Below are 12,717 nucleotides of genomic sequence, written 5' to 3' on the forward strand. Positions count from 1 at the left end.
GTTAGCTAAACTGGACGTTCATGGTGATGAGTCGAAGTCCTTCAATGAGTTAGTGTGGTATGCGGACGCTGTAAAGGAAACTAATCGCTTTAGACATTTTTTTTTTGTATCGTTTGGCGGTTCCATTGCAAGATTTCAATATTGCATACCCTTGTTGTGCATTGATGCTACATTTCTGAAGAGCAAGTACAAGGGGCAGCTTCTTTGTGCTTCCAGAAAGAATGGGAATCAAGGTATGGTTATTGTACTGTATTGGATTGTTGTGTAATATGCATTACTGTTTTGTGTAATATTGCTGGTATTTTGTGTACTCTGCATTGCAGTTTATGTTTACTATTTTGTGTAATATTGCTTGTATGTTGTCAATTGTTATTTGAGCATTCATAAACTGCACTGCAAATTCCATTTGTTGTAATTCGATTTCAGAATAATTTTTGCAAGTCTATGGGAATGTTGCATCTACTCATGAACTTAAATGTGTTTTGAACTTAGTTTTAGTACTTTGATCATGGCTTTTCCTTTAGTTTCTTTCCACACTTGAGCAGATTTGTGTTCATAAACTACACTGCAGTTTCCGTTTCTTGCACTTTTTGACCAGAAACTGTGTTTCATAATTCAATTTCAGAATAATATTTGCAAGTCTATGGGAATGTTACACCCGCTCATGGACTTATATGTGTTTTGAACTTAGTTTTAGTACATTGATCATGGATTTGCCTTTTGGTTTCCTTTCAAATTTGAGCAGATTTGTTTTCATAAACTGCACTGCAGTTTCCATTTGTTGCTTATACTTGTGCTTTTGGTGTTGTTTTGTAGAGTTTTATCCTCTAGCTTTTGGAGTTGTTGATTATGAGACAGAGGAGAATTGGACTTGGTTTCTTCAACATTTGGCTGCTGTATTGCTACTGATGAGGAGAATGGTGACTTTTTTCTCGGATCGCAATCAAGGTTTGTTAAATGCTATGGGGGCTGTGTTTCCTGGATGACCTCATTCTTACTGCTACTATCACCTCAAACAGAATTTGATATCGAAGTACCCGAAGTCAGGTTATGGGAAATTGCCCGCAGACCGTGTTATCAATCTATTTAGTAAATGCGCATATGCTGTTATGGAGGAAGAGTTTAAAGTAGCAATGGATGAGTTGGTGATTGTTGGGAGTTCAAAAGTGAAGACATTTATATCTGATTTGTCTAGAGACCACTATGCCAACGCTTTTTTTTTAAGGAATACGTTACGGGGAGATGGCAAACAGTTTAGCCGAGTCGTTTAATAATTGGGTTGGGGTATTTCGAGATTTGCCGGTCTTACCTTTGATAGAAGGGATTCGACAGAAATTAATGGTATTGAATTCTCAATGACGAAGAGGATGGTAGAACTTGGGCAACAATTTTGTGTCCGGAGATGGAAACTAGACTGTGGGGCAACAATTCTAGTTGCACTGTTTTTGAAGTATTTGCTGATTATTCTGTGATGGTTGATCTTGGGCAAAGGACATGTTCTTGATGTCTTTGGCAAATGGTTTTCTTTGTACGCATGCCGTAGCTGCAGTTCTGGCAAAGAAAGATTCAGTTTATGATTACGTTGAGTGTTACTACAGTTCTGACTTCTTTCGAAAAGCCTATGAGAGTCCTATTTTTCCTATTCCAGATATTGGGAAAGGCTTGGGCAGCAATGGTTCAGCTACTGGAGTTGTTCTTCTGCCAATTTCAAAGAGGCCAGTCGGAAGACCACTGACGAAGAGGATCAAAACTTTTGGTGAAGTTACAAGGCCACTGAAATACAGTCGGTGCAGTGTTGCTGGGCACAACAGGAAGACTTGCAAGGTGGTGATATGAACATTGCTTCTCAATTGACGATTGCTTATGTTAGATATGGTTTAGTGAATGTATAGTAAGTTTTTGCAAACACTGCATTGCAGTTTTTAGTTGCTTTTAATTGGCTACACAGCTTCTGATTGGATATTATGATTCTTTTTTTAAGTTAATGAAAATTATACAATTGTTTCATCAATGGATATTCATTTTTAACTGCCATTCAATGCTTGTTTTCACATTTGAGCAGATTTTGTTTCATAAATTGCACTGCAGTTTCCGTTTGTTGCAGTTTTTGACCAGAATCTTGTTTCATAATTCGATTTCAGAAATTTTTTTGCAAGTCTGTGGGAATGTTGCAACTGCTCATGAACTTAAATGTGTTTTGATATTAGTTTTAGTACTTTGATCATGGCTTTGCCTTTTGGTTTCTTGTCACATTTTTTGAGCAAATGTTTTTTCAAAAACTGCACTTCAGTTTCCGTTTGTTGCAGTTTTTTTGTGTCATAGTTTAATTTCAGAATAATTGTTGCAAGTGTGTTGGAATGTTACAACTACTGACCTACTAAAATGTGTTTTGAACTTAGTTTTAGTACTTTGATCATGGCATTGACTTTTAGTTTCTTTTCACATTTTTTGAGCAGTTTTTTTTTTTTTGGATAAATTGCACTGCAGTTTCCGTTTGTTGCAGTTTTTGACTAGAAACTGCAGTGCAGTTTTTTACCAGAATGCAGTTTCTTCTTTCCTTTTCTTTTTGTTGCATCCTTTTCTAAGATTATATGATAGTTTAGATGTATAACACATCTTTTCTCATATCCCATAATTAGAAATATTTACAAACATCCACAAGAATTAAGATACATATTGCCTTGAGTTAACAAAAGACAAATCACTAGAGACGATTAATGACACAGTGTCTGTGGTGTAGGAGTTTGAGGACATATTGTGCTTGAGATTCGTTCATGAAATTCTTGTCTACACTTTTTGGAATGGGCTGTCCTTATGCAATTTTATCCATGTTGAACATGACGAACATGCCACAATCCAACCTGCAAATGAATATGAGATTAGTTTTTGGTTTTGAATGATTTCAAACTGTAATGAATAGTTGAGTAGAAACAATTCTTACAAAGATGAAGCATGGTGGTGTGACCCCAATCAAATGGAAACTGATATGGATTCTGTCGAATCCAATTGAGAGTGAGTTCTTCATTTGGGGACATGTCCTCGAGTACAGGTGTAGGGGGCTCTTGCTTTTGCTTCACAAGTTTTGGTATTTTTCTTGTTTCTAAGAACGCTTGTGCTTGAGGTTTGATGTATTCTAGCCACCCTTCAACAATATCAACCTATTTAAAGAAGAAGAAAAAAACAAAAAAAGAAAGGGTAATCAATGTATTGCATATTATAATTTTGGTCTGAAATTAGGCAGTAGGTATAATACAGAAACTGCATTGCAGTTTGTGTTTGTGTTGAGAAATTAAGATAGGTTCATTCCACTTACAATATGGTGAGCAATGTCAATGCATCTTTCTTCTTTTCTTGCTCCCAACGACCTGAGTGTATTGTAGTGTCTCCACTTTCGTTCAAGTTTGTGAAACGCGAGGAGTGTAAAGTGGAAATCAGTGCTTGAAATGATCGAGAAGAAAGCACATTGCATTTCCCGAGTTTTTCAAGCAAGGGTTCATACATGACCCTATGCCAACTTGGCTCTACAAAGGTTTGCATGTAAGACTGCAAGCATTGAATGGCAATTTGTTAGTATATATTTTTCAAAAACTGCAGTGCAGTGTCTATTTAACAATTTTGAATTTTGAAAATAATTCTTACCCAAGTCCATGTGGACATGTCCTGTGGACTATCTGTCTGCATGGGCCTTATTTTCTCTTCCTTTATTTGTATATAGGCCTCAATAACCTGTTTCACATTGATTGGAGAAAAATGGAATTGTTAATGGATAATATAGGTGGCACAAATAAAAACTGCAATGCAGTGTGTGTTATATAGAATTAGTAGTTTAGACTTACGTTTTGTGACAGTTCCAGGTCCCATACAGTATCTTTGATATCATGGTTTGTCACTTTCTCAGAACGGAGTCCTGCCCAAAAGTTATCACTGCGGATTTGAATACATGAAATTCTCAAGATTAGTTTCAGTTTAATTGGAAATAAAAGATGAAAGAATTGTTATTTTGGGATAGGGATATTACCTAAGTTGAGTACTTAAGTAGTATTCTTCAATTTTGTCCCTGTCCTCTTTTGGAATTTTCTACCAAACCTTCCTTTGACCCCATCCTAGTTTTTTCTTTTTCGGCTTTTTTGTGTCTTTTTTGGCCTTTCATCTTCATCATCTGATTTTTGCAGACCTATAGGTATCGAATCATGAAGGTTTGTTCCTTTTGGGGAATTAGGGAGTGGATTTGTGGCATCGGGCTGAGATCCCTCTTGTGTTGACTGCAGATTGAAAGGAAATTAATCAGAAACTGCATTGCATAAAATGGAAACTGCAATGCAGAAAACAAAAACTGCAACGCAGTTTCCGTTTCAGTAATGCAGAAAACATAACAAGAAGGAAGATTGAACTGCAGTAGTTGCATACCTCCATCTGATTTTGAGGATCCTCTTGTGTTGATGGCTCCTCGGAAGAGATAAGCTTGAATTGTGGTATTTCTTCATCACCCTTTTTTGCCTCCTTCTTTTTTGGTTGCTTATCTTTTTCGTACTCATAGCAAGATGCTTGAAGCCTCTTTCTTTCTCTGTTCTTTAGCCTTTATCTTCTTCTTTGTCTTCTTTGTCTTCTTCTTCCTTTTCTTCTTCTTTCTCTTCTTCTCCTTTCTCTTCTTCTTTCTCCTCTGCTTTCTCTTCTTCTTTCTCTTCAGGCAGGTCCCTCTCTATTTCAAAGATTGATGGGTATGAGAACATTCTTTCAATTTCTTCCTTGTATTTTTCTTGAATCTTCATTTTGTTTGCACTCGTCTCCTGGTCAATGTGAGGTTCCTTGCCTTCCAATTCTACAATCCTCCTTTTCAGATTTAGTATTTCTTGAAGCTGAATTGTAGATTCCACTGTCAATGTAGCAGTCACATTCTTCATTATCTAATTTGTCTTTGTGTTTTTCCAACTCCTCTCTTCTAGCTCCTTTGATCTTTTTTCTGCTTGGATAAATATATCCCACAATTCCGTCATTTTCTTCTCATTGTCTTTATTTATTTCATCCTTCCACAGTTGTAATCTTTTTGGGCAAACGAAGCTAGGATCTTGGCGTTGGCGGTAGTTGATTTGGTCTGTCATGGACTTCACCAAGATGTCTTGAATTGCAAGAGGTTCTTTTCCGACTGCAATCTCAAACCGTTTCTTTTGTCTAACCTCTTTTAATTTTGGAGTTTCATCATCATCATGAGGTTTTCCTTGTTCTTCTACTTCCTCTGCTTCTCCTTGTTGTCCTTCATCATATTCATTTTGTTTTTCCTGCAAATTGAACAGAAACTAGTTAGAAACTGCATTGGGAAAAACAGAAATTGCATTGCAGGAAACAGAAACTGTAATGCATAATTCACTGTTTAGAGATTCTAATTACCTTGTCAAGAGGGTCTCCCTCTTCTCTGGTTGTTTTTCTCTTTTTCTATGTTTTCAAAACACCCTGTACAATGAGAATGGTTTAGAAACTGCATTGGATAAAATGCAAACTGCATTGCAGGAAACGGAAACTGCAATGCAGTTTCTGTGTCCTGCATTGGAAAAGAGAAACAGCAATGCACTGTGTACAGATTTTAATTACCTTCTCAATAGGGTCTCCCTCTTCCCTAGTAGTTTTTCGCTTTTTAGGGTTTTGAAAATACCTTGTACAATGAGAATGATTTAGCATGGATTCACATTCAAGATACATTAAAATAGAACATGCGATAAATTGCATACCTCGATGTCATTTAAGTCCTTTATTTGATTGAATCTTGTGTGGAGTTCCACAAGACTCCATTTAAGAATGGCAGGAGTTTCTTTCTCCTTGCCAAGGATTGGTTGTATGATGTTTGTCCTCTCACACAGTAGAAACTGCACACTTCGAAAACAAGATATATAAGAAATTAGGTTGGAAACTGCATTGCATAAAACAAAAACTGCATTGCAGTTTCTGTTTTTGCATTGCAATGAACGGAAACTACATTGCCAAAAACTCAAAATGCATTGCATGAGCCACTGTTTACTTACCAATATTAGCATAGTGCAACCCAAAACAGCTCCTATAGAGGCTTCTCCTCCCCTCTTTGCTTTTGCTTTTGTGATCAAGGATTCATTCATGTAGGCTGAAACAGCTCTTGCCCACGAATAGCTTGAAAGTGTGTCTAGATTCACACAGTGCTCAACTATTTTCCAGTGCAAAGTGGATGAAGAGTTGGCAAAGAGGAATGTCATGCAGAGCAGAATCAAAATTAGGCTAACCACCTCCTTGTCAACAACCTCCTTTTTCTCTTTGTCTTCCCCTTATTCATCTTCTTCTTCTTCTTCAGCATCTTTTTTTGCTTTTCCTCTGTTCGTTTTCTTCTTTTTCTCTGTCTTGGCCTTTTCTTTCTTTGGTTGGTTTGCCAAGGCAATTGTCTTTTGTAATTCTTGTTCTACCATGTTTTTTTGATGGTTTTGACTTTTCTCCAAAGTGCCTTGTTATGAAGGTAGAAATGTATCTATCATTGCCAAGTTTGATATCCATTTGGCAGTCCTAGAATCTTAGTCATTGTTTTGCTTGTGATCTGGAATGATTTGGTGCCGAATTTGAAGGACTTTTTATCTGGATCAAACTTCTTGAGTAGCTGTACTAAGTTGAGGTTCGACTTACTCATGTTATTCAGGTCAATTCTCTGGTTGTAAAACAGCTCAATCAAGTTCCAGAAGGGGGTTTTCTTGAGCAGCTTCTTCTGCCTTTCATTGAGATTGTCTTTAATGTCTATCATGATGTTGTTGAAAGCATTGATGTTGCACCGAAACTGGACATAGTCCGGGTGCTTTGCTTTCCGATCATAGGTTGGCTTTGATTTTCTCTTTTGACCCATCGTTTTGATTCTTGGCTTTCGTTGGTTTTGAGCTTTATTCTTTTGTGGTCTGAAATAAGAAGGGATGAAAATACTATTAGGACAAGTAGAGATAAACTACAAGGAAGAAGTAGAAATTGCCATGCAGTTTCCATTAATGCAATGTAGTTTGTAGTTCATTGCATTGCATTAACGGAAACTGCATTGCATTTTCCATTAATGCAATGTAGAAAACAGAAATATTTGATGCTCTTCCTCTTTTAAAAGGAGCAATCCAAAGGGCATACCATCAAACATAATAGACATTTAATTGGAGCAATCCAAAACACCAAATATAACATAAAATATACTGCAATGCAGTTTGCATTAACGGAAACTACATTGCAGTTTCTGTTTTCTACAATGCAGAAAAAAAGATATATGCTCTCTTCTCTCATTGCGAATGATGCCAAAAAGAGTTCCGCTCGCGAACTCCGTCTCATTGCCAAATGGAAACATCAGGAAAGTCTAAACCCTAAAGAACTACAAACTAAACCGTGTAGTTTCTGTTTTCTGCGATGCAAAATAGAGTTCCGCTCGCAAGCTTCGTCTCTTTCTCTTTCTCTGGTGCTTTTTTGGTTTTTAGAGGTTTTGAAACCAAAGCTAAACCCAAAACCTAAACTACATTGCAGAATGAAGAATGAACAGTAGGTATTAGAGTGTTGATTTCCTTACCCTTTTCTGTCGAAAGAGAAAATGAAGAATCGACTTCAATCGTTGGTGGTCGTCACCGTTGATGCAAACGATCGTTTGAGATTTTGGGGAATTTTGTGGAACAGTTGAAGTGGTTTCTGGAGGTGAAGTTGAAAGGTCGCTCCAAGGGGTTAGGATTCAATTTGAGTTGATGTCGTTTTTGGTTCAATTTTGGGTTTTTGATGTCGTTTTGACAGCTGTTAGTTTTGGTTTAAAACTAAATATTGAAATTTGACTATATCAAAAGCGAAATCGAAATATGATCTTTAAAGTGGAGCCAGTTCTGTCATGATCCTGTTTGTGCTTTAACCATGTTACAAAATTATCATTTACTATATAGGTGGTGTCCTCAATACAATAATACAATGTTCATATTCAAGAATTTCAAATTGGAAGTAAATACTTGAGGAAGTCTTTTGAACCTTATTTTTTTTAGGCTTATTTATAACATGCCCCCTGTGCTTTCAAAGTTGTCTCAGATTACCACATGTGCTTTGAAACACCTCAAAATACCCCCTGAACTTTTAAAAGCTGTCTCACATTATTTGTTCCATAAAAAATAAAAGACGTTCTGTTACGTCGTTTGGGCCCCACTTCTTTTCAATGGATTAACATTGGAGAATTCGGGTTATTTAGAATTTGGGTGAGAAGGGGAAAGTGGGAGAAGAGGGTTAGGGTTTCAAAGCACAGATGGTAATTTGAGACAACTTTGAAAGCACATGGGGCATGTACACTTGGTTTAGGGTATACTAGTGATTTACCCCATGAACTTGTACTTAACTTTCAATTTGCCCCATATCCTTTTTTTTTATAGAAAATTAAGGATATGAACCTTTTTTTTCCTCCAATTTTCCCCCTACAGTCTAAATCCTCAACATTTCATCCAATTTGCCGTTAAATATGAGGGCAAAGTGGTCAATTTGCATGTTAAAAAAAAAAATTGAAATAAACTCTCTCTCTCTCTCTCTCTCTCTCTCTCTCTCTCTCTCTCTCTATGGGTTCTTGTTCTTCTATAACCCTGTCCACTTTGTCATCTTCATTGGCAACAATTTCGTTGCAGCCATAGTCACATACAGAACAAGCAGAATGCTCCTCTGCCTCGTCTTCTCTTCTTTAACAGCCTCCATCAACATCAAAAATCGTATTGTCTTCCCTGTTTTCTTCAATAGCCTCTTCATCTTCATGTTGATTGATTATGAAATCCGATCTGCTTTGTTTTGAGTGATCACCTTCTTCAGTTTAAGCATCAACCCCTGCTTCCATAGTCAAACTCTGTTTTTGGGTGTAATCCAAAACCTCCCAAGAAGGCTTAATTAAAATACATGGAGGGTAGAATTTATTCAACTTCATGCCACAGCAGCAGTTCAAGTTTTCATCCCCATTCTCAATAACTTTTTCATCGCCACCCTACTCTCTCTGGTAATTTGTCGCAGAAGGTGTAGCTGCCCAGAAGCTCCAAATGTTGCTCCGATCTGCAATTTCTTGAGGTGGGATTCTCCGGTAAAGCACCTCAAAGCCACTTTGAGCCCAAGAGAGGGATGGGTTTGGGAGTGGAGGGTAGTGGTCATGGGGGAATGGGAGGAGAAGAAAACCCGTAGGACAAGGGGGGGTGGGTGGGCTGGGTTCAGGGATGAAAAATACAGAAGCGGGAGGTGGGGGGGAAAGGTCTATGGGGGTGGAGGATGGTACTCTTTTTCTTCAATTTTTTTCAAAAAAATAATTTTTTTAAATGTTTAACTGAAAATTGGATGAAATGTTGGGAATTTAGACGGTAGAGGAGAAATTGGTGAAAAAAAGAAGTTCATATCCTTAATTTTCTAAAAAAAAAGGGATAGGGGGCAAATCAAAAGTTAGGTACAAGTTCAGGGGGTAAATCACTAGTATACCCTAAGCCTTAATTTTATTTTGGTAAAAGTAGGTGTTACTTTTTGGTCTTTGGTCTTTATACTAATTAGGTAAAATTGTATTCCTATCTTCCAAATTAGTAAACTATATAGTGTCTTAAAATGAAAGCTCCCTATATATAGATAGTTGAGGAATCCCTCAAATAGTGTTATTTGAGGGATGCGGTGCTCAACCGTTGGATCTGTTTTAATGATCTCGTGTGGCTGAGATTGATTCAAATCTTTTAACCCGTTTCTTTTCTAATGACGCACTAGAAACCCATGTACACTGGAAACCAAAAGACGCCCTACTCAAGCACACTTGGAGCAGAAACCAAGTTGAAGAGAAAACTCAAGAGACACGAAGCAAGAGAATCAAACGTCCAAGTTGAAGAGGAGGATCCTTCGTCGCGAGATTTCTGTGTGAAATCGGTATGGGTATTCCTAGGTGTGGTTGTTTCATAATTTGAGCCATGGGTTATTGATTTGGGGGTTCTGTGATAAGTTTTGATTTGAGTTCTAATGGATAATTCTTTATTTGGGTTCTAATAAATTAATAATGAATTCTGGATATAGGTTTTAATGAGTAGTTCTTGATTTGGGTTCTAATAATGAATTCTTGATATAAGTTCTAATGGGCAATTCTTGATTTGATCAAAATTTGATCCTACACTTTTCTGCACTCCGTAGAGTTTGTTTATTCTAATTTTCTAATAAGCTATGCAAATATAGAGCTACTATACACTCATTTAATCAATAGAAACAGATGAATTATTCCTTTATAATTATAATGTTCTTAGGAGGATAGACGAATCAAATTCTGGGTTTGTTTTCCTTGAAATCAGTTGGGAGTAGAGACTTTGAACACATATGACAACAACAAAAAAGAAAAGCAATTGCTGTTATTGGTAGAAAAAGAAACATCCAGCTAATGAGCTATTGATTTGGTTTCTCAATTGTTCTTGTGGTTGTAGTGAAACCATACTAGAATTGTAGTCTCATTTTTTCTATTTAGTTTAGTTTAGTTTAGTTTTTTTTCTACATTGCAGGTTCTTCGTGGAGTAATCTTGTTCGTTTATGTCATTCTTGACACTACTACAAAAAGTGAAAAAGACGACGGTAGAACAAAAAACCATCGTTGTGTTTAAAAAGACGATGGTAACAGAAAACCGTCATGGATAAGTAAATTAAACACCTAAAAAATGGAGGTCCTCTTGAATATTTTTTTAAAATGACGCACCCCAATAAAAAAGCGTTGTCTTATTAAAATGGTTTTCTTTAGAGTTAAATTCTGACCGAAAAACAACGACAGTAGGTATGAAGCCACCGACGTAGAAAGTAAAGATGACGGTTCAACAAAAAATCTGACGTGTTAACTCCTACATAAACACGACCAAATGTTCTTAGTCAGTGACATATAATATTATGGAATCCACGTCGGTATATTACAAAACAACGACGTGTTAAATCAATGTATCATGACGCGAAAGATATATTTATCGACTTATTACTTGGGAGTGTACTACGATGGTACCTATAACACTACTGTCGTATAGAGTAGTAGAGAACAACGACAGCAGAAGAGTAGATAACGACGTCTAAATTAGAATATCCACGTCATATTTATAAAATATCAAGACGTAATAACCACGTCGGTTTGTTCAATTAGCGACGTCTAATATTTATTTACCAGGTCCTGACGTTAAAATTACCATCGTATTTATTCAATTTATACGTCTGTCTTCTCTATAAACCGCCGTCTTAATTTTTATTGCTTTTTAAGGTTTTTATTTATTTATTTTGGTAGCCTATGACGGTAGATAACCAAAATGACAAGAACTGAGAAAAATCACGACGGTTTATATAGAAAACCGTCGTGACATGAAAATTAAAATGAGATCCCAAGAGGAATGAAATCTTACCATTGAGATCTTTGGATCCTGATCATAATCAAACCTCTAAAGGGCCCATACTTTCTTACCAAAGTGAGAAAGACAATATTTTAAATACACAAAATCCAAAAAGAAACCAGAATTGAACTAATGACGGCAAACTTTGAGAAAGACAATGTTTTGAAAGTTAATGATGTGTGCGTTTTGGCATCAAAATGCATACATCATTAACATCCAAATAAGATTCCCACGTCATAATTTGCCGACTATTTCTTATACGACGTATAATATTTAGTTATAACCATGTCGGTTTGTTCAATTAGCGACATATAATATTTATTTACCACGTCCTGAAGTTCAAATTACCGTCGTATTTATTCGATTTATACATCTGCCTTCTCTGGAAACCGCCGTCTTAATTTTTATTGCTTTTTTAGATTAATTTTTTTTACGCTCCAACACTTTGCTAATATCTTTCTTAATATCTTCTGAAGTACTGTAAGACATTTCAAACCTTCATTAAAGAGAAAAGAAAAATCAATTAGATCAAAATTAAACAACTAAACAAGGAAACAAGGAAATACAAATAAAGGAAACTGAGATTAAGTGCTTGGTTTTGCAGAAGGAAAATCATCAAACATATAGGACTGAGAACACTACCACTTAACTCTTATTTTTATTGCTTCCAAGAAAAATCATGACGGTTTTAATAGAAAACCGTCGTCACATGAAAATTAAAATGAGATCCCAAGAGGTATGAAAGTGACGTTGAAATGGTTTATAGTGCACACTTTAGCTTCTATCCATTTGAAATCTGAAATGTATAAGACCCTAAAGTGACTCTTCATATTTCAAATGGATAAGAAGCTAAAGTGTCTACTATAAACCATTTGTCTTTCAGATACACAAACCATCGTGATGTGAGATAGAGCCAAGGGCAAGAAGAAGTTGGAACCCTAATTGAAAACTGAGAGTTAAAAAACGCATGAAAAAAATCATATTTATACAAATTATCTTCAATATCCACATCCGTTCTATTACAAGTAGCGACGTCAAATTGAAATAATAGACGTCGGTGGGTAATAATTGGAGTCATATAAATATAAATAACCATGTCATTTCCGTAAACTAAGGCCAACAACTTTTAAAATCAACAACGTCAGTTATGCATAAAATGACGACGTGGTAACATGTAATACCACTTCTACCAAAGTAAACTTTTGTCGTGTATTGCCTAGAGAACGACGTCGTTTTTGGAAAACCAAAGAAGTCATTGACTTTTAATTAACCACCACGGTCTACTAAAACAAAGTTTCGTTGAATTTAAGTAACCACGTCGGTTTCCTAAATGGATGGTCGTTGACTTTCGAAATACAACGAC

General features: G+C 36.2%; 3 pseudogenes; 1 reads left to right on the forward strand and 2 right to left on the reverse strand.

Annotated features, from left to right (window-relative positions):
- Nucleotides 1-908: 908 nt before the first annotated feature.
- LOC148294314 (uncharacterized) lies at nt 909-1,836 on the forward strand (annotated as a pseudogene).
- A 1,473-nt stretch (nt 1,837-3,309) lies between these two features.
- Nucleotides 3,310-5,734, reverse strand: LOC148294315 (uncharacterized; annotated as a pseudogene).
- A 575-nt stretch (nt 5,735-6,309) lies between these two features.
- The window catches only part of LOC148294316 (uncharacterized), a 30,140-nt pseudogene continuing 23,732 nt past the window's right edge, over nt 6,310-12,717 (reverse strand).

This window comes from Prunus avium, chromosome 5 (genome assembly GCF_965620075.1).
Source record: "Prunus avium chromosome 5, drPruAviu1.hap1.1, whole genome shotgun sequence".
Taxonomy (NCBI): domain Eukaryota; kingdom Viridiplantae; phylum Streptophyta; class Magnoliopsida; order Rosales; family Rosaceae; genus Prunus; species Prunus avium.